At 45.3% G+C, this 22,721-nt stretch overlaps 1 long non-coding RNA gene across 7 annotated transcripts in view; it reads right to left on the bottom strand.

The window, feature by feature from the left end:
- The window catches only part of LOC103016807 (uncharacterized), a 223,824-nt gene that overhangs the window by 52,566 nt on the left and 148,537 nt on the right, over positions 1-22,721 (bottom strand). For 5 of the 7 annotated variants that reach the window (XR_009009096.1, XR_009009095.1, XR_009009097.1 and 2 more), the window contains exons 4-5: positions 21,011-21,079; positions 16,167-16,347 (exon numbers count right to left, since the gene is read on the bottom strand). This is a non-coding gene — a long non-coding RNA (uncharacterized LOC103016807). The remainder of the gene's footprint in view (positions 1-16,166; positions 16,348-21,010; positions 21,080-22,721) is intronic. The other 2 variants (XR_009009094.1, XR_009009092.1) reach the window with 1 other exon arrangement.

The following is a 22,721-nucleotide window of genomic DNA, read 5'->3' as shown; positions in this document are numbered from 1 at the left end:
GGCAGAAGGGATAAAGGAGTTCTCTGGGGTGTCTTTTATCCGATGCATGAGGGCTCTACCCTCATGACCTAATCACCTCCCAAAGGCCCCACCTCCTAATACCATCACATTGGGGGTTAGGGGACACAAACATTCCATCAATAGCAGTGAACAGTGTCTGTGAGTGACTTCATCCCCCAAGGAGGGAGGCTGGGTGTATGAGTGCCTTCCTGTGGCCCAGAGCAATGGGTGTCTATAATATAAGGTGCAAGTAAGCACGTGTGGGCTCAGCTAAAACTCTGTTCCAGTGAAACTCCCTAAATAAAAGAGAAGTGGCCAGATTATGGGCCACTCACATCATATTTCAAGTGTTATTCAAAGGACAGAAATACCAGTTCAACAAAGCAAACTGATCAGACCCTTGGAATTTAGGACAATGTAATTTAACCTTCATATAAGATTGAAACCAAAATGGAAACACAGTATCTCCAGGAGAATCCCTTGAAATGACTCAGCCAGAAACGTTCTCTGCCACAGGACCAGAAGGCAGGAAAGAAGTCTGAGGCCAAGGAGGAAGGAAAAGTGTGGAATTATCTGAGACCTACCCACTCTTTGTTTCAGGATTCCTAGAGTTTTTATCCTAAAAGCTGACACTTCTAAAAGTGCTTTTTGGAAACAACAAAGCAGCGGTGCCAGGAAAAACAATGACATCAGCCCCAAACCCCAGAGAAGCAGCCTTTGGGAAGACCTCAAGGACACACGAGGAGGTGACCCTGCAGAGCTGAGAACCCTCTGTGTCTGCTCTGTCCAGTCAGAGTTCTAGATTCCCAAATACACAGATCCCAAGGACTTCTGACACAACAGTTGCTAAACCAGCAGTTCTTAAGTTTTTTGGGGGGGGGGGCAGGGCAACAGAATCCTCAAGGGGGCTAGTTAAATATCCAGATTGCTGGGTCCCACCCTTCAGAGCGTTTAATTCAGTTGTTCTGGGGTGGGTCCCAGGAATATGGTCCCAGGTCCTGGTCCCAGGAATATATCCCATTCCTTACCAATGGAATATGCACTCTTATCAAGTACACCTAGGAGACTGTGATACGGAGTTCCGCACTTTGAGAAAAACAACCCTGAATAATCAATTCACTTTTATCTCACCTCTCCTTTCCAAACACCCCCAAAGCTATACCTTCTCGGCCACAAGTACGGCCATGTGGTTCCTGTGCTGCATAATGGCTCCCAGTGGAGAAGGCGAGTGGGCATTGAGATCTAGGTGCCTGGCATGGGCCTGTGCCCACCCAGAGTAATGAGCACTCTTTCTTTGAACAGAGACGCCTCCAAATTCAAGGCTTCTGCCCTAGTGTGGAGCCGGGTCAGCCCAGAAGGGGCACTTTTTTTCTGATTCATGCAAAGACACTATATAGGCTAGCAACAGCCCTGAATCTGTTGTGCAACACCTTGGACACTGCATCTTCCCCAGACCCCAACATCTGACACCCTCAAACAGTCACTGCTCTTGAAGCTGGAAACCACAAATAGAATTGATGGCTCATCATTTTCCTTGTGCCTCACTAGCCAGCCAACAGCCAGCCAGGTCCTTCCTGGGCCCCAACGATGCCCCAGCAGGGGCAGGCCCAGCGGCGGGTCAGCACCTCCCTGAGCGAGGCCAGTCAGCGTCTCTGCGTGAATGAGGAACACACCATTGCCTCACTGCGTTTCTTTCCTGGAAAGACTCTGCCTCGCTGATTTTATGTGCAGATGACAGATTTCTCCTGGGCTTGGTGACTATTTAACAGGAATGATGGTTCCATGGGAATAGCTCCTGTACACATCTCCAGGTTACCTGGTTTCCTGAGGGAGTAGACTGCTGAATGGGACGGACACCCAAGTGACTGAAGCCCAAGTGACTGACTACATTTCTACAAATTCCCTTTTCACTCTTCTATTCTCCCCCAGCTTTTAAAATTTTCTGAACCGGATGAACACTTTATGACAGACTGTACATGTCAAGGCAGACAAACAGCAGGTCATTGGACCTGCTGTGAATCTCAGATACATCCTGGGTGAAGTGAAAGAGGACTCTCCCCAGCTGCTAAGAGTGAGGAAATGCGATCTGGGCTGGGCTGGGAACTCTAGCTCTGCGACAACCTGGCTAATTGTTACCGGGCAGAGAGACAAAGAACAGATAAGAATTTGCAGCCGCAAGAGAAAAGAAATCCGAAAGGGATGGAAGAGTTTAGTAAAAAGACAGTTGGAATCTGAACCTCCCTTTTCTGTTCACGGGACAGCTACAAGGTGCCTCTTCCCATCATGTCACAAGCACTGATTATCCTAGGTCCAGGGAGACATGGGTCCCTCAAAGAGCTCACTCACAGAATAGCAGGTGGTGTAGGTATAAACAAATAATTACAATAAAATGTGGTGGGTAGCAAGAAAGGGAAAGGCGCCACCAATCACTGCGGGTGTACCCAAGAAGGAAGGCCCCCGAGGATGACAGCAGTGCCCTGCGTGGAGCATGGGGAAGAGCAGAGAGCGGGGCAGGACGGACTGACTGGCTTCCACCAGTTGGGTCCACCCCTAGAGATGGAACTGGGATCAACACAAGCCGATCACTAGAAGGGACAAAAGGGAATGGATTCTGGAATAGCAACCAGCCAACAGTTCTTACAAACTCATCCTCCACTTACCATCATTCACTTCAATAGCTCTTACCAATGGTCCTTCAGCTTGTTTCCAGTATCTCGCCATTGTAAACAATGCCTTAACTGACATCTTCACACATACATCCTTGCATGTACAAGGATATCTACAGAATAAATCCCTGGAAGTAGAACCTTGAGTCAAAGGGTGTCTGTTCTTATAACTCTGATAGACATGACCATATTGCCCTTCAAAGGGGGCACCCATTCACATCCACGGTGTCTCTGAGATGGCTCACTTCCTCATACCCTGGCCTGTGTGTCGTCAACTTTCTTAGATCTGTACTTTCAAAGTTCAGTTTGACAACCATGTGGTTGATGGATAAGAAGGGGAATAAGAGTGGAGATAAGAAAAGCAGTTATATAATTATAGTAATAAAAGGGAGAGATGATAAGGATTTGAGCTATGGTATCTGCCAAGTGTGTTTGAAAGTAGGGGCAGGATCAAGGTATGCATCTTCCAAGTACAATGTGGCAATGGAAAATGTAACTATTGTGCTGAAAATTTCACACTGAGAAGGCTTCTTTTTGACAAAAAGAATATAGAAAGGAAGGAAAAAAAGAAGGGAGGGAGGGAGAGAGGAAGGGAGGGAGGAAAGGGAAGGGGAAATGATGGGAAAGAAAGGAAAGGAAAGAAAAAGAAAGGAAAGGATTCTGTTTTTAAGACTTTTCCAGTTGGAAATAAAAAATAAACATGCTAAGTACCAAAGGCCTTAACACAGGCTCTATACAGAGAATTTGAGTTAAACATGCTCAGATCTCAAAAACAAACAAACCTAGAAATGGAATAATGTGTTATCAGAGCACACATTAAATAACATTTTAAAAGTGCATTTTGTAAATTCTAAACAGTCTACAGTGTGAGAGAATATGGCAATACTGGTCTTACTAAAGCAGAATAAAGCATTGAATCCTAAGGACCAGCGCTCAACTTGAGAAAAACCTTTCCTCTTTGGATCCTCCCCTTGGATGTTGTAGACAGGAGAGTTCTCAGCTGACATCCAGATGCCTCGTACACTGTAGGTCCTGTAGCAAACACTGGCTGCGATAGTCTAAGATCAACCCCTGACACCTTTCCCTAGTTTCAGAATGACTGTGTATAATTCTTGATTATATTTAAAATCTTCTTGTGAATATAACTGCAGATGAATGCATTTTGCTACTGAGGTCCATAAAACCCTCTGCTTTGCTCACATTTCTCAGGATGGCTAAAACTATTTCTCTCCTGGGTGCAATGAGGAGGGAAAAGAAGCATTTCTTCTTCCAAATCCCCTGACATCGTGGGTACCCAATCCTGCCTTTCTCATTATCTGTACCAACCATCCTGCGATCTTTCTTTCCTATAAGATTCTTAAAGGAAAAAGCAAAAAGGAGAACATTTTTGAAAGAGTTACAAAGGTGGGGGAGAAAAAAGCAAACACATTTTTAGGAGGTTTAATGTGCCCGTGGGAGAGAGGGTCAGATAAACAAGGTTGGGTGGGGCGGGGATTAGTCCCGGGTAGAACAGTCCAGGGCATGTGATGCTGTATCTGGTGGAAGTCCCTGGAGGAGGGACCAGGAGATTTGCAGACCCGAACATCAGAGCTGGAGCAGTTTACCAGGCACTCTGAAGCCATGTGGGCACTCACAGCACCCCTCAGAGCAGGGCCACATGCTTGAGGGCTGCCCAGCGCCTGTGTGCTCTGGTTCCTTCAAGCCCAGGCCTGTGCTCTCTGCTCAGCTGGAACTCTCTCCAGCAAAGGGTCTGGGTCTCCCTCGGTGTCCCTTATTTCCCAGTGTATGTGTATAATTGGTACCTCTTTGCCAGGATGCCAAAGAGCCCAGAGTCCAGAGAATTCCCCGAGCCTTCAAACCCAGACTGGCTAGGCCCTTCAGTGTAGCCTGGAGTCCCGGGTCCTGACTGATCAGGGGCCAGTAATGCCTCGTAGGAAGGAGGATCTCAAGGCAGGGAAAAGTTTTCCCTCAAAGACCCTACCACGGCCAGGTTGAAAAGCCGGCTCTGGAATGCTGTGTCCCTGGTCCTGTCCCCCAGTCCCACTCCTTGTTTCTGTCCTGCCATCTCGCAAGAAAGGGAAGCCATGCCTCCTCTGTGACACACCCCCCCGACCCCCACCCACAAGAGGCTCTTGCTCGCCCTTCAACTGATTGCTGCTGTCCATGGTCATTACTGCAGGAACTATCTCCTCAGCGAGTGCCCCCCGCTTAGCACCCACAGGTCTCTCCGCAGCAGGAATCATGGTGCCGGCACATAGGAGATACTCAGCCACTGAATCCAAGTAGGCCATGCTATTCTCTCCTCCCACAATCCAATTCCGGAAACAGTCTGATGTTTCTTGTAGCTGAGAGTCCAGAGGATGATAACATCATCTATTTACTTCCAGTTAAGTCACCTTGCAGACCCTACAGAGTCACACTCTGACTGTGACTAAGTTCCTGCTTCCTCAGTTTCCCTCCCTCCTTCCTTCCACACTCTGCCTCTACCCATCCACCCACCCCCAACACCAGCATCACCAAAGCCTGGAGCCACGAGGCCTCCGGAGCCTGCCCTTCTTTCTGAAACAGATGCATGAATTCTTTTTCCAAGTGGAGCCCTCATTAGACAACCTCTCTCTTGCTGCTATTATAACCTTTCACGGCATAATTTTGATGTATTTTATGCTTTAAAAACCCCTTCCACTGGGCTTCCCTGGTGGCGCAGTGGTTGAGAATCTGCCTGCTAATGCAGGGGACACGGGTTCGAGCCCTGGTCTGGGAAGATCCCACATGCCACGGAGCAGCTGGGCCCGTGAGCCACAATTGCTGAGCCTGCGCGTCTGGAGCCTGTGCCCCGCAACGGGAGGGGCCGCGATGGAGAAAGGCCCGCGCACCGCGATGAAGAGCGGTCCCCGCACCGCGATGAAGAGTGGCCCCCGCTTGCCGCAACTGGAGAAAGCCCTCGCACGAACCGAAGACCCAATACAGACAAAAATAAATAAATTAAAAAAAAAACCCCTTCCACCAAGGATAAGGGTGAGGTGGAGTAAAGTGAGTGAAGAGACAGATAGTTCTGCCATCAACAAGCAAATTTCTTCCCCTGAGAAATTACTTAAGGGGCCTGAGAGGCTTGGAAGAGTTAATGGCCCTCCCTAAAAGGCACCAGGGGCATCGAGAGACCAGAGACACTAACAGTTTAACTGTAAGAGCTCAGCTCAGACAAAATAAAGCAGAAACCTGAAAGAAAGGACTCCAAATGTTTTTGAGGTTCTTACTTAGCGCAAGGTTAAGGAACTGACCACAAACCAAAAGGACCCAGAAGTTCAAATCCAGCCTAGAAAGTTACTTAATTGTCTTTACCTCCCACATAGCTACCAATGTGCTCATCTCATTATAGGCAGCACCCTCAAAAGCAAGACCACTGGGAGGGGCAGAGGGAAGGTCTGAAAGCTCCTTGATAGCCACATTAGAGATCAGAGAAGCACGTCAATTAAAAGAGATACTAGGGGCTTCCCTGGTGGTGCAGTGGTTGAGAATCTGCCTGCCAGTGCAGGGGACATGGGTTCGAGCCCTGGTCTGGGAAGATCCCACATGCCGCGGAGTAGCTTGGCCCGTGAGCCACAACTACTGAGCCTGCGCGTCTGGAACCTGTGCTCCACAACAAGAGAGGCCGCGATAGTGAGAGGCCCGCGCACCGCGATGAAGAGTGGCCCCCACTTGCCGCAACTAGAGAAAGCCCTCGCACAGAAACGAAGACCCAACACAGCCAAAAATAAATATAAATAAATTAATTAATTAAAACAAAAAACATCTGATGGAGCTTTATAAAGTATGGGACTCTGAATAAAAAAAAAAAAAAAAAAAAAAAAGAGATACTAAGTGCGCATACACATGCCAGGAAAAAAGGGGGCATCAGACCGGAGCAAAACAAACCACCATCTGACAGTCCACACTTTTTTTTCTCCCTCTAAATTCCTCGTTGCCTTAGATGTAATACTATATTTGCAAATCCTCTGGCTCATGAACTGTTTGAAGTAACATAAAAGCCAATTATATTTCATTAAAAGCCAAAAAAAAAAAAAAAAAGACACCAGGTGTGCCCAGGAGGCTGCAGCCACAGGGCCGGCCCCTCTGAAGGGGTGGAGCCCGCAGCTAGCCCTAAGCCCACGCAGGGCAGGAGCTGCGCTGTACTCTGTGCCCCCCTTGACACTGAAGTGGCAGGCAATTTGAAGGCAGCCACTTGGACTCCGTTGGGCCCAGTGAGTCCCTTGCCTAAACCATATGTTTTCCCTTTCCTTACAAAGCTGTTTCCTCAGCGGGTTCAGTGAGGAAACCCCTGAGTAAACAGAGAGCATGCCATTGGCCCCAAGGTTTCTCTGAGGTGTACCCCAGGGACGCAGCCCCGGGTGAAGCCCACTTCCAGTCCTCTTGCCAGCCCTCCAGCCCATCACAACTGTTGTTCCCATGAAGTAGCTGCTTTCAACTCCATTCGCTTCAGCCTCTGAAGGAAAAGCTTACAGCAAGGTGGAGGAAATCTCCGAGGCAGATGTCTGCCGAGGGCACGGAAGCCCTCCGGCCCTCCCTGCCAAAGGGCCACCCCACCCCACCTCTGGCAGCAGAACAATGCCTCCAGTCTTGCTGGGGAACTCCACAGGCTTCCAGGTTGGCTCGTTTTCAGCATCTGAGTGGTTCGGGGGCCTCATCTTGTGTGAGGGGGAGGGGGAGCAAGGAGTAGCTAACATGTGAGGCCACAGAGGCATGGATACAGCTGTTCTCCCCATTTTACAGGTGGGAAACCTAAGGCTCAGAGGTCAATAGCTGAGGATTGATAGGACCAGAGGTCTAGCCCAAGGCTGTCCAATTTGAAATCCCACATCTTGACCAGGACCCTTTATCAGTCATGGGCTGGTACTGGGGCCAGGGCCACAAACCAGGCTCACCATCTAGACAGGAAGGCCCTTGATGTACTGCCAAGCTCAAGGGCTGGCTCAAGAAATACGTGGGCTGCACCTCAGGAAGGGGGCCAAGGAAAACGGGTTTTGGCAGTAGCAGAAGCCCCTGTACTTTGCCAGTATTATCGTTGCTATTTGGTCCAGAAACCCAAGAAACAGTAGATAATCTCCACCACTTACTTACTGGTACAATCTTGAGCAATTTACCTAATCTCTGCAGGCCTCAATTTTCCCATCTGTGAAATGGAAATAATAAGAGCTCCTTCCTCAGAGGGTGGTTGTGTGGAGTAAGGGAGTTAAGCTGTGCAAAGCACCCACCAAATGCCTGGCACACGGTAAGCACCGTATATCGCTGATAGCGGCACCGTCATCCTCCTCCTCATCATCACCATCGGCATCACCATCATCTTGGTCTGAAACCTCCCCCCACTTCTCTCCAGGCAGAATCAAGCACTCCTGCCCATCACTCCCACAGCCTTTAATGACACCTTGAATGTAGCCCTCATCACTTTGTACCAATGCCTCTAATCTGAGCAGGAATTATGACTTTCCATCTCTGTATCTTCAGTGCCTTATACAGTGCCTGGCACGTAATGGATATGAAGTAAACATGTGTTGAATGAATGAAAAATGGTGCTTGATTCTAAAAATAAGACTTTCAGATAAATCACAAAGGTGTCTGATTTTTATAAGATTTTAAAATATGCCTTAGATCATGCCTTAGAAATCAGAACATCATAATAGGCGATAAGAAAATTGAAAGGGCTTTAAATCATGATGTCAGACACGTGTAAGAGATTGTCATTTTAACCATCATTCTATCAAGTAACAGTAACAAACCCCATTTGAGGCACTGAGTGTCCCTGATGCCCTAAAGACCCCCTCCCTATTCAGCATTTGAAGACTCAGATATTTCTGGCAATCCCAAGAAGTACCCCCATGAGTCTTGCCATAAGTGAAAAAATTTCCTAGGAATCAGCATTTTGTGGAATGCTTTAAAATGAACTTTCAAAGACAGACTCCAAAAATAGGTTCATGAAATACTGATTGAGCACCTCCTGTGGGCCAGACACTGGACCGACACATGTAAGACATGGTGTCTAGGAGGGGAAACAGGCACGTGAATAGATAATTCATATACGGGGAGTGATATGCAGAGGCAAGCCCAGCATATTCAGAAAATACAAAGGATGGGACCGATTTGGGGGTTTGGGGATTTTTAAATGGCAGTAGAGACTGACCTAGGACTATGGATGCATTTTTAGGTTCTTTCCAGGGCAGCTGTGGTTCAGAAATACCAAGGACTGCTAAGCACACTGCTGCACATTCTAAGAAGGTGCCACTACCACACTTGTAACCCATTTAAGGTGCCAGCAAGAGGAGGCCCTCGCCCTGGACAGGCGGCTGGAGCTGCTAGCCTGCGTGGAGTCCTGGGGCAGGGCGCTCCCTCCCACCAGCCAGCACACAGTTATCTTTGCTCAAACAAAGCCAGTGCTGTCCCGGACTGCCGAGGGCTTCTCTGCAGCCCACAGGCCCTCCCCACTGAGTCTACAAATAATAACTGAATGTCGCCCAGGTCACCTTAAAAATGCTCACCACCATCGGGGCCCTGGGGAGGAGCCTTATCCTGTCCTGCTCTGATGACTCCCTTCCTTCAAGCCCAGGCCTGTGCACCCACTGGTCATCGTGGGTGTGCTTCCGGTTTTCAAGGGGTGGCTACATTCTGTACTTGGATAATTACTTTTAACTAAGGGAGGTGCTGTGAGAAGTGAAACAATAGTGCCTGTTCACAGTGGGTGAGAACCTTTAATTCACCATGTGCAGCTACATACTCCAGGCCGGAAAGATGCAAGAGAGTACAAATGAAGAGAGCTCTCAGGTTTGGGACTGAGTCGCCCTCCTTCTAAGGAAAGACTCTTACAGCTCGGACCCCTGCTGGTCAGTATGGCTGCTGGGACACGGCTTCCTCAGAGGGCTTCTGCCCATCCTATGCAGGTGGGACTCTGGAGGTAGGTGCTGGCATGAGGTCTCTTAAGAGGATTACAAGCCAATCATCCCAAATCAGGCTCCTCAGTTTTCAATAATTACCCTCAAGTAACCTTCCTTTTCCCTTGGAGGCTAAGGGGGCCTGTGAAAGGCCACTCCCCCAGGCCTCGAGGCACCTGGCAATGCAGGTCCCAGGAAGGAACTCAAGGAAGAGGCTGGGCTGGGAGGAGGAGGAGCTGGAAATCTTGGCAATTTCTGAGCTGGTGCTGGGCCGAGGACAGTGGATGTAGTACGTTCCTTTTGTTAACTGAGAAGTGCCCCCAAAGAAATTCCACACCATCGAGGTGCTTGTTGCAGTGGGAAAGGCAGAGGAAGGAAATACCAGGAGTCAGTGGCTGACAAGATAGAGCCCTGTGGAAGAGTCACCAGATTCGTAACATAGGAAAAGTGAGAACTTCTAAAAAATGGAATTGTTCTACACTTTGGAATATTTGGTCAGCTCAGGTATCAGGTGATTTTTGCAAATCATGGCATTTTAAAATAATAACAGTACATTGGTTTCTCTCTTATTATGTCATATGTTTATGGCAAAAAGTTGCAAAAACACAGAAAAGTGTGAAGAAATAATCAAAATCATCAGGAAACTGGCCACCCAAGAATAACCACAGTTAATATGGTGTGGAGCAAAACAGACAAGTTCCCAGTCTTCATGGATCTGGAACTCCTCATGGAAAAACAGACAATAAATAAATAAATACAAAAATATGCCATGTACTAGGAAGCAATAAGTGCTATAGAGAAAAATAAGGCAGGATAGGTGACAGAAAGGATGGAGTGGTGGGTGGGCTGAGGAGTGGGTATTATTTTTATATGAGCAGCCAGGGGTGATGTGGCTGATAAGGTGAGATTCAACCAGAGGCTGAAGAAAATGAAGAAGCAGCTATGCAAGTATTTCAGGCAGAGCGAACAGCAAGTGCAAAGTCCTGAGGCCACAAACACTGGGCATGCTGGAAGAACATTCAGGAGTCCAGAGTAGCTGGAGCAGAGTGGGTGAGGGGCAGGTGGAGCAGATGGGATCAGAACAGGAGTTGAGTGGGGGGAGTCAGATTATGGAAGACCCGTAGGCCACGGTATACCCTGTTTTGTTTTACCTATTGTGATATTGGGAGAATTCCCTGACTTCATTATATTTTCTTCAGAAACATAACTCTTAGGACTTCCCTGGTGGCGCAGTGGTTAAGAATCCACCTGCTAATGCAGGGGACATGGGTTCGAGCCCTGGGCCGGGAAGATCCCACGTGCCGCGGAGCAACTAAGCCTGTGTGCCACAACTACTGAGCCTGTGCTCTAGAGACCACGAGCCACAACTACTGAGCTCGCGTGCCACAACTACTGAAGCCTGTGCGCCTAGAGCCCACACTCCTCAACAAGAGAAGCCACCGCAATGAGAAGTCCGCGCACCGCAGCAAAGAGTAGCCCCGGCTCGCCGCAACTAAAGAAAGCCCGTGCACAGTAACGAAGACCCAATGCAGCCAAAAATAAATAAATAAATAAATAAATATTTTAAGAAAACATAACTCTGTAATGACAATAAGATTGTACCATATGGACTAACTATAATGTATTCAAGCAATATCTTTTGTGGTTATTTTGATTATTTTTCTCTGTTATTAATAGTATGATGATTAACACATAAATCTTGGGAGCCCCCTGATTATGTCCATACAATAAATTCCTAGAAGTGTAATTAGTCAAAGAATATAAATATGTAAGAAGTTTTTTATACACATTCCAAATTTGCCCAGAAAGGGTCTGATAAATTATAACTCTGCATGTGTAAGAATTTCCATTTCACTGCTGGATATGACAACTTTTAAAAATCTTTGGCAATTTGATAAATGAAGCCCTGTACTATTGATACATTGTTACTTTAATTATCGCCTGATCATTACTGAAGTTGATGTTTTACATATGTTTATTGCAAATTGTCTGATCAGGTCTTTGTCCAATCTGATCAGGTCTTTTGTCTATTTTTTATTGAGGAGTTTTTTTCTTATTGTTTTGAAGAGCTCTTGTATATAAAGACTTAACTTATTTGCTGGGTTTTTTTTCTCAGTTCTTAATTATCTTTTGTTTGCTTATGGTTTTTTAACTTAAATTTTTAATATTTATTTATTTATTTAGGCTGTGCAGGGTCTCAGTTGCAGCACGCGGGATCTTTGTTGCAGCACGTGGGATCTTTGTTGCGGCACATGGGATCTTCATTGCGGCATGAGGACTTTTTAGTTGCAACATGCATGTGGGATCTAGTCCCCCAACCAGGGATCGAACCCAGGCCCCCTGCATTGGGAGCATGGAGTCTCACCCACTGGACCACCAGGGAAGTCCCCTTAAATGTTTAAATTCTTAGGTAGTCAAATCTATCAGTATTTCTTTTATGATTTCATCCTTTGTTTTCTCACTGCAAGATCTGATATTTACCTATATTTTCTTTATTTTAAAAATAATTTCCTTTAAAAAAAATCAGCCCTATTGTTTATGCGATAAGTATATAACTTTTTTCTACTTAGCCAATCAATTATCATCCTATGATTATGAACTGAGCAGTGTGACCTTTTCTTATAAATATGAAGCATACATTTATAATGTACAAAATTCATATATATGTGTGTGCATGCTTACACAATTACCAGATTTTCTATCTTATATCCATGAATTTGTAAGTCTATTCTTGAAACAATATGAGATTTATTTATATATTGTAGCATTTTAATAATTTTGATGCTTGGTAGGGAAAGCATTCCCCCAAATTCTTATTTTTCTACATTTTCTAGGTTATTCTCTTTCATTTATTCTTCCTATAACTTTAAATTGTTATCACAATCCATAAACAATCTCATAGTAATTTTATTAGAATGACCTAACACTTAGAAATTAATTTGCAGAGAATGTACATCTTCACAATTGAGTCTTTTGTAACGTGGTATGTCTCTAAGTTTAGTCAGATCTCTTATGTACCTCAAAAAATGTTACCATTTTCATCATAGATTCTGTACATTCCTTTTAAGGTGCTTATTCCAAAGTACCTTACTTTTTATTGCTATTGTGAATTATTTTTTATAGATATTTTTGACTGCAATTGAAAAAGCTGGACAGAAGACATGTGTGTGATGTACATCATGAAGAACAACCTCATTCCCGTGCTAACGGAATTAGAGTACGCAGCCCTGATGGACAACTTCCTATCCACAGCCCCACACTTGGGGGGAAGAAAAGATCATGTGTGTAGTGTGTATCAGTTAAACTTAAAGGCTAGGCTGCTATAGCCAAAAGACCTAACAACACTGGACTAGAGAACAAAGAAGTTCATTTCTCCCTAGGATAGTCAGAGATAAGCATACCAACCTGGTGGGCAGCTCCGGTCTATGAGCTCAATCATGGACCCATGTTGCTTCCAGGTTACTGCTCTGTCACCCCCTAGGGCATTGTTGTTGTTTACTTGGTTAAAGCTAGACTGCCTCTAAGTCAACATTGCAAAAGGGGCAAAGGGAAAAGAAAGTGTTGGAGGGGTGTACACAGCCTTAGGTCTAGGCCTGGGAATGACACACAGTACTCAGACTCCATTTGAAAGAACTTGATCACACCACCACACTGATGTGCAAGGTGGGTGGGAAAATACAGCCCAGTCCTGTATCCAGGAAGAAGGGGAAAACAGATACGGTGGACAACCACCAATAGCAGCCATGATGTGCCCCCTCAAGAAGAAAATGTGACAAGAGAGGCTGATCACTTAAAAAGGGATGTGTAGGGCTTCCCTGGTGGCGCAGTGGTTGAGAGTCTGCCTGCTGGTGCAGGGGACGCGGGTTCGAGCCCTGGTCTGGGAGGATCCCGCATGCCGCGGAGCATCTGGGCCCGTGAGCCACAGCTGCTGGGCCTGCGCGTCTGGAGCCTGTGCCCCGCGGCGGGAGGGGCCACGGTGGTGAGAGGCCCGCGCACCGCGATGAAGAGCGGTCCATGCACCGCGATGAAGAGTGGCCCCCGCTTGCCGTAGCTAGAGAGAGCCCTCGCACGAACTGAAGACCCAACACAGCCAAAAATAAATAAATAAATAAATAAAGTAGCTATAAAAAAAAAAATTAAAAAAAAATTTAAAAAAAAAAAAAAAAAAAAAAAAAGGGATGTGTATGTCCATAAGTCGTACCAGTGTTTTCTTAGGTCAGTCTCCCAAGGCAATAGAAATAAAAACAAAAATAAACAAATGGGACCTAATCAACCTTACAAGCTTTTGCACAGCAAAGGAAACCATAAACAAAGTGAAAAGACAACCCACAGACTGGGAGAAAATATTTGCAAATGATGTGACCGACGGGGATTAATTTCAAAAATATACAAACAGCTCATAAAACTCAACAACAACAAAAAAACAAACAACCCAATCGAAAGCTGGACAGAAGACCTAAATAGACATTTCTCCAAAGAAGACATTCAGATGGCCGATAGGTACATGAAATGATGCTCAACATTGCTAATTATTAGAGAAATGCAGATCAAAACTACAATGAGATGCCACCTCACAGCAGTCAGAATGGCCATCATTAAAAAGTCTACAAATAACAAATGTTGGAGAAGGTGTGGAGAAAAGGGAACCTTCCTATGCTGTTGGTGGGGATGTAAGTTGGTACAACCACTATGGAAAACAGTATGGAGGTTCCTCAGAAAACTAAAAATAGAATTACCTTATGATCCAGCAATCCCACTCCTGGGCATATATCTGAACAAAACGATAATTCAGAAAGATACATGCACCCCAGTGTTCATAGCAGCACTATTTACAACAGCCAAGACACGGGAACAACCTAAATGACCATAGACAGAGGAATGGATAAAGAAGATGTGGTATATATACACAATGGAATACTACTCAGCCATAAAAAAGAATGAAATAATGCCACTTGCAGCAACATAGATGGACCTAGAGATTATCATACTAAGTGAAGTAAGTCAGAAAGGGAAAGACAAATACCACATGATACCACTTATATGTGGAATCTAAGATATGACACAAATGAACCTACCTACTAAACAGAAGCAGACTCATGGATATAGAGAACAGATTTGTGGTTGCCAAGGGGGAGGGGCTTGGGAGAGGGATGGAGAGGGAGTTTGGGGTTAGCAGATGTAAATTATTATATATAGAAGGGATAAACAACAAGGTCCTACTGTATACACAGGGACCTATATTCAATATCTTATGATAAACCATAATGGGAAAGAATATAAAAATCAGAATGTATATATATATATGTATAACTGAATCAGAAAAACCCTGGGTCTCTGACGACTCTATAGCACTGAGCACATACTGCCTTAGACTTTTACACGGAAGAGAAATAATCCTTTACTGTATATAAGCTGGCTCTCTGTGACAGCAGCTGGGACTGTATCTTAATTAATACAGAATGTCAAGAACTCTTTCTGGACACCTATGAATTCGCTTGTCTTGGCTGTCCAGGGTACAGTGATGCTGCAACAGCCCCTGTGTGCAGCTTTGGGGAATTCATTCTCTCATTCCCTCCCAACATCTGCTTACTCATCCCCCAAATGTGTGTGGAGAACCTGCCCTGTGCCCGGTACAGAGCCAGGCTCTGGGGACATAGCAGTGAATGAGGCAGGGGCTCCATCCCTGAAGTTCGTTTGGAGAAGACTGGTCACGTTAAGCAGTGTGTAAGCATGAGTTGATGGACAAACTCAGAGACGGCTAAGAAATTCTGCTGAAAGTAGTCGATATCAAGCCAGAGACCCACACCCATGTCTCTCAGGACCTGTAAACAGGTGCACACCATGCCAACTCCACAGGAGGAAAGGTGGCTCTGGAAGAGAAATCCTAAGACAGTAACTTGTTTTTGCACCTTCCTTACTTGCCTTTCATATAAGGTTCTGCAAAGTTTAGAAACCCTACCAGAATGCAGTGATATAGACTTGGCTTTAACATCTTAAAGAAGGTTAAAGCAAGAATGATTCTAACTGACCCCATGAGCTCCCCCGCCACTGGCAACTCCTGTAACCTGCAGCCCTCACACCTCTAGGGCTGTGTTGGTGTGCTCTTTCACACCAACAGCTGGGCTACAGATCAGCCTCAGTTCCCACAGCCTCGCACCTGACGTCGCTCCAATCAAACTCATCCTCTGGCTGTGTACTAAACGCACCTTGTGCTTTTCAACTTGTGGGCTTTTGTTCAAACTGTCCCCTGCGCCTAGAAAGCCATTGCTCCAGGTTGTCTGATGGAATATCAAATATCATGAGGATTCTCCTGATCCCCTGAGTTGAAAGTGTTCACATACACACAGCCAGACACTTATGTGGGTCTGCCTTGCCCCCAGCCAGATTGCAAGCTCCTCAGACCAGAGGCTGCGTCTCTGTGTCTAGCTCATCTTGGTGTGGCCTTAGTGCAGAACTGTGCATGTGAGAGGGGCTTAGTACATATTTGTTGGATTTGATTAGGCTGAATTTTCTCTCTCGTGGCATGGTAACAGAGCAAAGGGGCTCCACAGGAGGAGCCGGGGCATGGAGTTGATGGGCTCACCTTGGCAGTGTAGCGTTGGTTTTCTTGTAGGTAAAATTGGGATAATAATGATACTTCAGCCTGCTGCAGGGGTAAAGAGTGGACATCTAGAAACAAAGATTTCCTCTGAAGCAAGCGAGGTCAGTGTTGCACATATCCCTTCTAGATGCACTCCACAGCACAACCAGCCACAGCTCTATTGCTGGAAAAGAAAGGAGACGCAGGTGTTAATGGACAGCTAGCAGTCTCTGCCATATAAACAAGCCAGAAAGGAAATGAATGACATATTTAATTACATTTACTTAAAAATTCTATTCAACCAAAACAACAAAAAGGTAAAAAAAGTAAGCATTGGACAGGAAGAAAATGTTAGCAACATATATAATTGACAAAAATTAGTATCTAGAATCTATGAAAACTCTTTCAAATCAATAGGAAAAAGAGAAATAACTTAATAGGAAAATGGGCAAAAGATGTAAACAAGCAGCACTCAGAAGAAGAAACCCAAGTGGCTGATACACATGTGAAAAAAATAATCAGCCTCATGAATAACTGCGGAAAGGCAAATTAAAACCATAAATAGATACCATTTCACATCCATCAGGTTTGCATGAAATTTTTAATCTGACAGTACCAGAATAAAGAGCAGGGTGACTCAATCACTGTTGGAAGTTACATAAATTAATGCAACTGTTTTAGAGAATTTGATGCTGTTGAGAAAAGTCAAAATGCACATATCATATGACCTATCCATTCCACCTTTAGACTGGTATCGTGGAAAAACTCTTGCACCTGGGCACAAGGAGAGTGTGCAAGGACACTCTTAATGACATTATGCGTAATAGCAAAATAAAAATATTACAAGCAACATGAATGTCCATCAACTGGAGAATGGATAAACAAATTGTTATTTATTAACACACTGGAATGCTGTACAGTCACTAAAACAAATGAATTAGAGCCATGCAGATTAATATAGATGGATCTCACAAATATAACTCCTAATAAAAAGAGAAGGTTGCAAAAGAATCATACAGGATGCTGCCATATATAAAGTTTGAGAATATGCCAAACAACTCCACATATTGTTTAGGATACACAAATTTATGGTGGAAATATAAAAGAATGCATGGAAGGGTAAACACAAAATTCAGAATACTAGTTTCCTAAGGGCAGTGGGAAGATATAGTCATCGTGAGTGCATAGGGGATGTCAACTGAATTGATAATATTTTATTTCTTGAACTGGGTGGTGGGCACATAAGTATCCATTTAATTTTTTTTTAATCCTTTTTCTATGTCTGAAAATATTTCATGATAAATTTTTAAATCATGTTTTAAGAGAACGGGTTTGTGGTAGTCAGGGCCCAAGACAGTTCCAATGACCCTGGCCTCCTGGTATTCACACCCTTGTGCTGTGGCCTCCCTAAAATGATGGTGTGTGACTTCTGATGCTAGGTCATAACAGGCATTGGAGTTTCTGCCTTGTTCTCTTGCATCACTTGCTCTAGGGGAAGCCCTCTGCCATGCTGGAGGACGCTCCTGCAGCTCTGTGAAGAGGCCCACGTGGAGAGGAACTTCCCACCAACAGCTCGTACCAACTTGCCAGCCATGTGAGTGAGCCACCTGGGAATCAGATCTCCCAGCCCCAGCCAAGGACTGCAGTCCAGGTGACATCTGACTACAGCCGTATGAGAGACCCCGAGCCAGGAGGACCCCGCCAGGCTGCTCTGAACTCCTGACCCACAGAAACTATGAGGAAAAAATAAACGGTTCTTGACTTAAGGCACTATGGTTTGGAGTGATCTGTTATGCAGTCGTAGATAACCACTGCAGGGGCGTATTGAGTGATCACCAGGTTCCTTCGGATCTAGGCTTCTTAGATTTCTCCCACCCCTAACTCCATTCATCCATTCACTCAGTCACTCAACTTCTCTGTAGAAGAAACTTCAAAAGTCTTAGGATCACTTCTGACTCCCTTTGGGATCCAGCCCTGGGCTAGAAACACTCTAAATAGTTAATAATTCAGAAGTTTAGTACTTATTAATTTTACTTAGAAGAGATTCAGCTCAAGAAAGAGGTCCTCCATCCTTAATTTAATGCCATTGCAGAAAGTACAACAACAGTCTCCAGAGGGAGAGGGCCTTGTGCTGTAACATGGGATTATATGTTTCCGTAAGTATAGATTCTGGAACTGTATGTGGTATAAAGTAGTAAAATGCTGGATCATATGTTTTAGTATATATACTACCCTGAAAAGATTTCTCCTACCTGCCAAAAATTTACTAGCTACTAAATTTTTACTAACCACACCCACCAACCTCACTGCTTCTCCATCTGAACTATACCAGCTACTTCTGATCATTTGCCAGATCAATAGGGTCTAGAAAACACAAAGATAGATCCATAGCCGAATACGCTTAAGAATCAGCCTACCAGCAAAGACACATCCCACGAAAATATAACAAGAACAAAATTTAAAAGAGGCCGGTTGCGGGCAAATGCAGGTATGTGCCAGCTCCCTGGCTGCAGTTAAACTTGAAGTACATTCCCAGGGGTGGATCCCGACGTGACACTACCGGGAAAGATGCACAGCCTGCCGGGCTTACAAAAAAGCTTTACTACCAGCACTGCTCCCTTTGCAGTTCTCTGTCCTTCCTTAAAGTTGATGTGCAACTTTGCATTTACTTGGTGTGATAAAAAGTCACTGACCTGAGGTGAGAAGACCTGGCGGGGGCGGGGTGTGTGTGTGTGCTATAATTTGGGCTTCTTTTGCAGACTCCAGCTAGCATAAACTAAAGACAACTTTACTGAAAAGAAAATAAATAACCCACAGGATGGAAAGAAGAGTTGAACAGCCAGGCTCTGAGTCATCCTGGGGATCGTGGAAACAAGAATCCACCGGCCTTCTCTTTATACAGCTCCAACATCTTCCTCCCCCAGAAACTCTCCCCACGAGATTCAAGTGTCCAGTATAAAGAGCCCAGTGGCCTAGCTAGAGCCATACGCCTAACCCTGGGGGTGGGGGACAGAAGGGGTTGGAAAGGTGGGACAGTCCCGTGATTGGCAGACCCACCAGAATGCAATGATTACAGAAAAGCCAGTTTCCCAAAGAAAGGGATGCTGGGCTGGCAAAATAAGAGATGTCCATTCACTGTCTAGCCTTATATGCTTGTCATAAGGCTTAAATAAGGTCATGCACCTATCAGAGTTTCTCTTAAGTCTCTGTAAATGTAAAGTTCTTGCTCACTGTCTCTTTCTTGGATTTAGAAGTAAGCAAGAGCCTTTCCTTCTGACACCCCTACCCCTCAGAGGCCTGGAGGGAGCTGCAGCAACCTTGGGGGCACTAGATCCTGCAGGTCCAGGGCTCTGAGCTCCAAGTCACAGCTGTCATCAGGAAGGGAAACCAGCAAATTGCTTCCAGGAGTGTTGTCTGAACCAATAATCTGAGGCTTAGAAGAAATGCAACTGCTTGGCCTTTATGGGAGGAGTGTCTCTGAAGTTACCACTTGTTACTCCTTCATCGTCTCTGAGACCCCCACCCCCACCACCCCGTATGGAGAACCCACGGTGTAACACAGGACAATACAGTTCCCAGCCCCTGGCTGCAGCTCAGCCTTGGCCGTCTGTGCGGCCAAGTCAAGTAAAAGGAATCCACTGCCAAAGGAATTACAAAGAAATCGTAGCAAACCTTTCATCGGGTCACATGGTGCAGACCGCTTTTCCCTTCTTTTACTCCAAATGCTGTTTCCAGAGCCCTGGCAGACTGACTGACATCTCCCTCCCACCTGCCTACCTCTCCTCCCCATTGATGTCCTCAGTTGGTAATGTCTTTTTCAGGTTCTCTCCTCCTCATTGGCTCCATTTCATCTCAATCACAAATAGAATGTGGGCAAATTGAGATGAGGAGGAACCAGCGCTCTGGAGACAAGTAGGAGAGTAGAAGTAGGAGGTTCCTAGGAAGCCAAACATAGGCTTGAACATCCCCATGGGACCATCTCTCATTCCTCATCTCAGACATGATCCCTGGGGAACCTTGAACAATGTGAAGAACAATGACCAGATGGGGTTACAGCCCCACCTGGAAGTTCCCAGGGACAACAGGTGTCCTCCAGTGTTCATCCTGCTACCACAGACCTGTACAGCGACTGCCCCTCTCCTACTCTGTGTCCTGGAGGGGGAGTTTTCTTTGTTCCCAGTTCTTGAAATGGTAATAATTTTCCTTGTCATCCTGTCGTCCTGGGAGCCAAATGCATCAGTGTTAGTAATCCTTAGATAAACGGTGCTTTACACGTGTGGAAAAATGAGCTTTAATTTCGTCTCTCGGGTATATGGTGAGGATTAATTAGTTAATCTTAGCAAAGTGCTATGATTGGCAGGGGGAATTATCAAAACCCTGGGGAAGGAGTAGCTTTGAGTGTAGTCATTTCAAAGTGTTCTAAGCAGCTGAGGTAGCGGCTCTGGTCTCTCAGATGTCACAGTCTTGGTTTCCAGCAACACCCTAGACCATACATGCATGCCTGGCCAGGGGTGAAGAGGTGAAAATAACTTTGAGAGTGGGGGGTGAGGGGAGACATCAATGTACAAAGGAAAACTCAGGACCTGAATCAACCTCTGATTCTCTTCTCACCATTGACCCTCACCTGAGTCCCTGAGAGCATCTGTGTGAAATGGAGCTGCTGGGCGCTGACCCAGCACAGAGCTGCCCCCAGGAGACCAGGGAGGGCAAGGAAGGCTCCCCAGCTCAGGCCATGCAGCAGACAGCCCCTGAACCTCTCCAGATCCCCATGTTCTCATTTGTAAGATTAAGAGGGTGAGCCAGATGTCTAGATACTGTAGAAAGACATGGTAATAGCACATGCTTACCCAGCACTTACGGCATGTCAGCCATTCTTCTGTGCCTTCACTCGTATTAACTCAGCAATCACGGCAGCCCTGTAAAGGTAGGAGGTTATTTTCCCCACCTTCCAGAGCTGGTAAAGGTTACGTTTGAAGCCAGGTGGTCAGGTCCTACAGCCCACACTTTTAACTATTACATCATGCTGCCTCCTTAAGGAAAAATCTCTTCGCGAACCTCTCTGTTCATGAAGAACCCACAGTGGGGAAAAGAATTTTAAAAGTACCAAATGTGAAATTCTTTGGGGCTCTCCACAATTTAAGCCTGAACTCATAGAAAGAAATAGCTCTGTTATTCTTCCAGGTGTCTGAACTACCATAACATATAAAAAGGAGACTGAGAGTACAACGGCTCTCTCCTCTGAGCTTTTAAAGCGAGTCGCATGTTGGCTTTTAAACCTAGATTGTATTCTTAAACTAAAATAGTTGTTTAGACAACAACAGTGGTTTTGGTAGTCTCTTAGCAAAACTGGCCAGTTACGTGAACCCAAAACACTAAGCTTATCTGGTTTGCAAAAGCCATTTGGAGACTTAAGGGCACTGATTTGAGTAACTTTTCAAGGGAATCTTAAGAAGAAATTTAAGCATGAGACCTTTTATCTGCTCTTGTCTGGTTCCCCATTCTAATATATCAATCAGTCAATGAACTGTTGACATTTGAACAATACACTGGGTAGATACGAGGTCCATGGCTGTGTCAAAAATGGCAGTTATTTATGTCAATACCTGATTTTTACTTGCTCTCTTTTTCTCAGTCCAGTTTCTTCTAAAGCAAGCAATGTATTCAATAAGTAAATTCTTATTCAGGTGAGGGACAAGGGACGATGGAGTGAGGGCTGGGCCTGGGGAGCGGACGAGAGGAGACTCCACAGGTGTACTGTGCCTTTCACCAGTGACAGGAGGACCTCTGATGAAGGGCAGTCTGGCCTTGGGCTTACAGTCCTGCCCAACTTTCCTGCACATGTAGCTTCAATTAGGGGCTTTCCTGATACAGAAAGAGAACTAAAGCTTAGAGCTGGAGATTGCATGAAGCTTCTGATAAGAAGGAGAAAGAAGCAGCAAGGAAACTCCAGGGAGGATCTAATAGTGCAGCATCTAAGAGCACAGGCTCTGGATGCAGATGGGCTGTGTTCAAATCCTGCCACAGTCACTGACCAGCTATATGTCTTAGGGCTTTGCTTCCTTGCTGCTCAAACATGATGTGAAGAAACTTAGAATTTACTCCAATATCCACTCTCATCTTCTTCCTTATGACAGAACTCAAATATTTACATTGCTGACTGAGAAACAGTAAGATGATATTTCCCAGCCTCCCCTGCAGCTAGGTATAAATGTGTAACTAATTTCTGACCAATGAAATGTCAGCAGAAGTACTGTTTGGATTTCTAGGAATAAACAAACAAAAAAAATAGGTAGCCCTTTCACTCTCTCTTCCTGCTTCTGGCTGCCTGAAATAGACATGTGGTGACTGGAGCTATTGCAGCCATCTTGAACCTTGAAGTAACCTTGAAGTGATATGCTGAGGATGGTGGAACAGAAAGATAGCTATCTTGAATGACACCATGGAGCCACCATATCAATAGTGGCCTGGCCTACTTCCAAATGTCTTGTTTTTTTGTTTTTTTTTTTTTTACATTCAATAAAATTTAACTTCTATCTATTTAAGCCATTATTGTTTAGG

Source organism: Balaenoptera acutorostrata, chromosome 8, assembly GCF_949987535.1.
Source record: "Balaenoptera acutorostrata chromosome 8, mBalAcu1.1, whole genome shotgun sequence".
NCBI classification, from domain to species: Eukaryota; Metazoa; Chordata; class Mammalia; order Artiodactyla; family Balaenopteridae; genus Balaenoptera; species Balaenoptera acutorostrata.
Note: the sequence above shows the minus strand (reverse complement) of the source record. Positions and strands in the feature narration are given on the sequence as shown.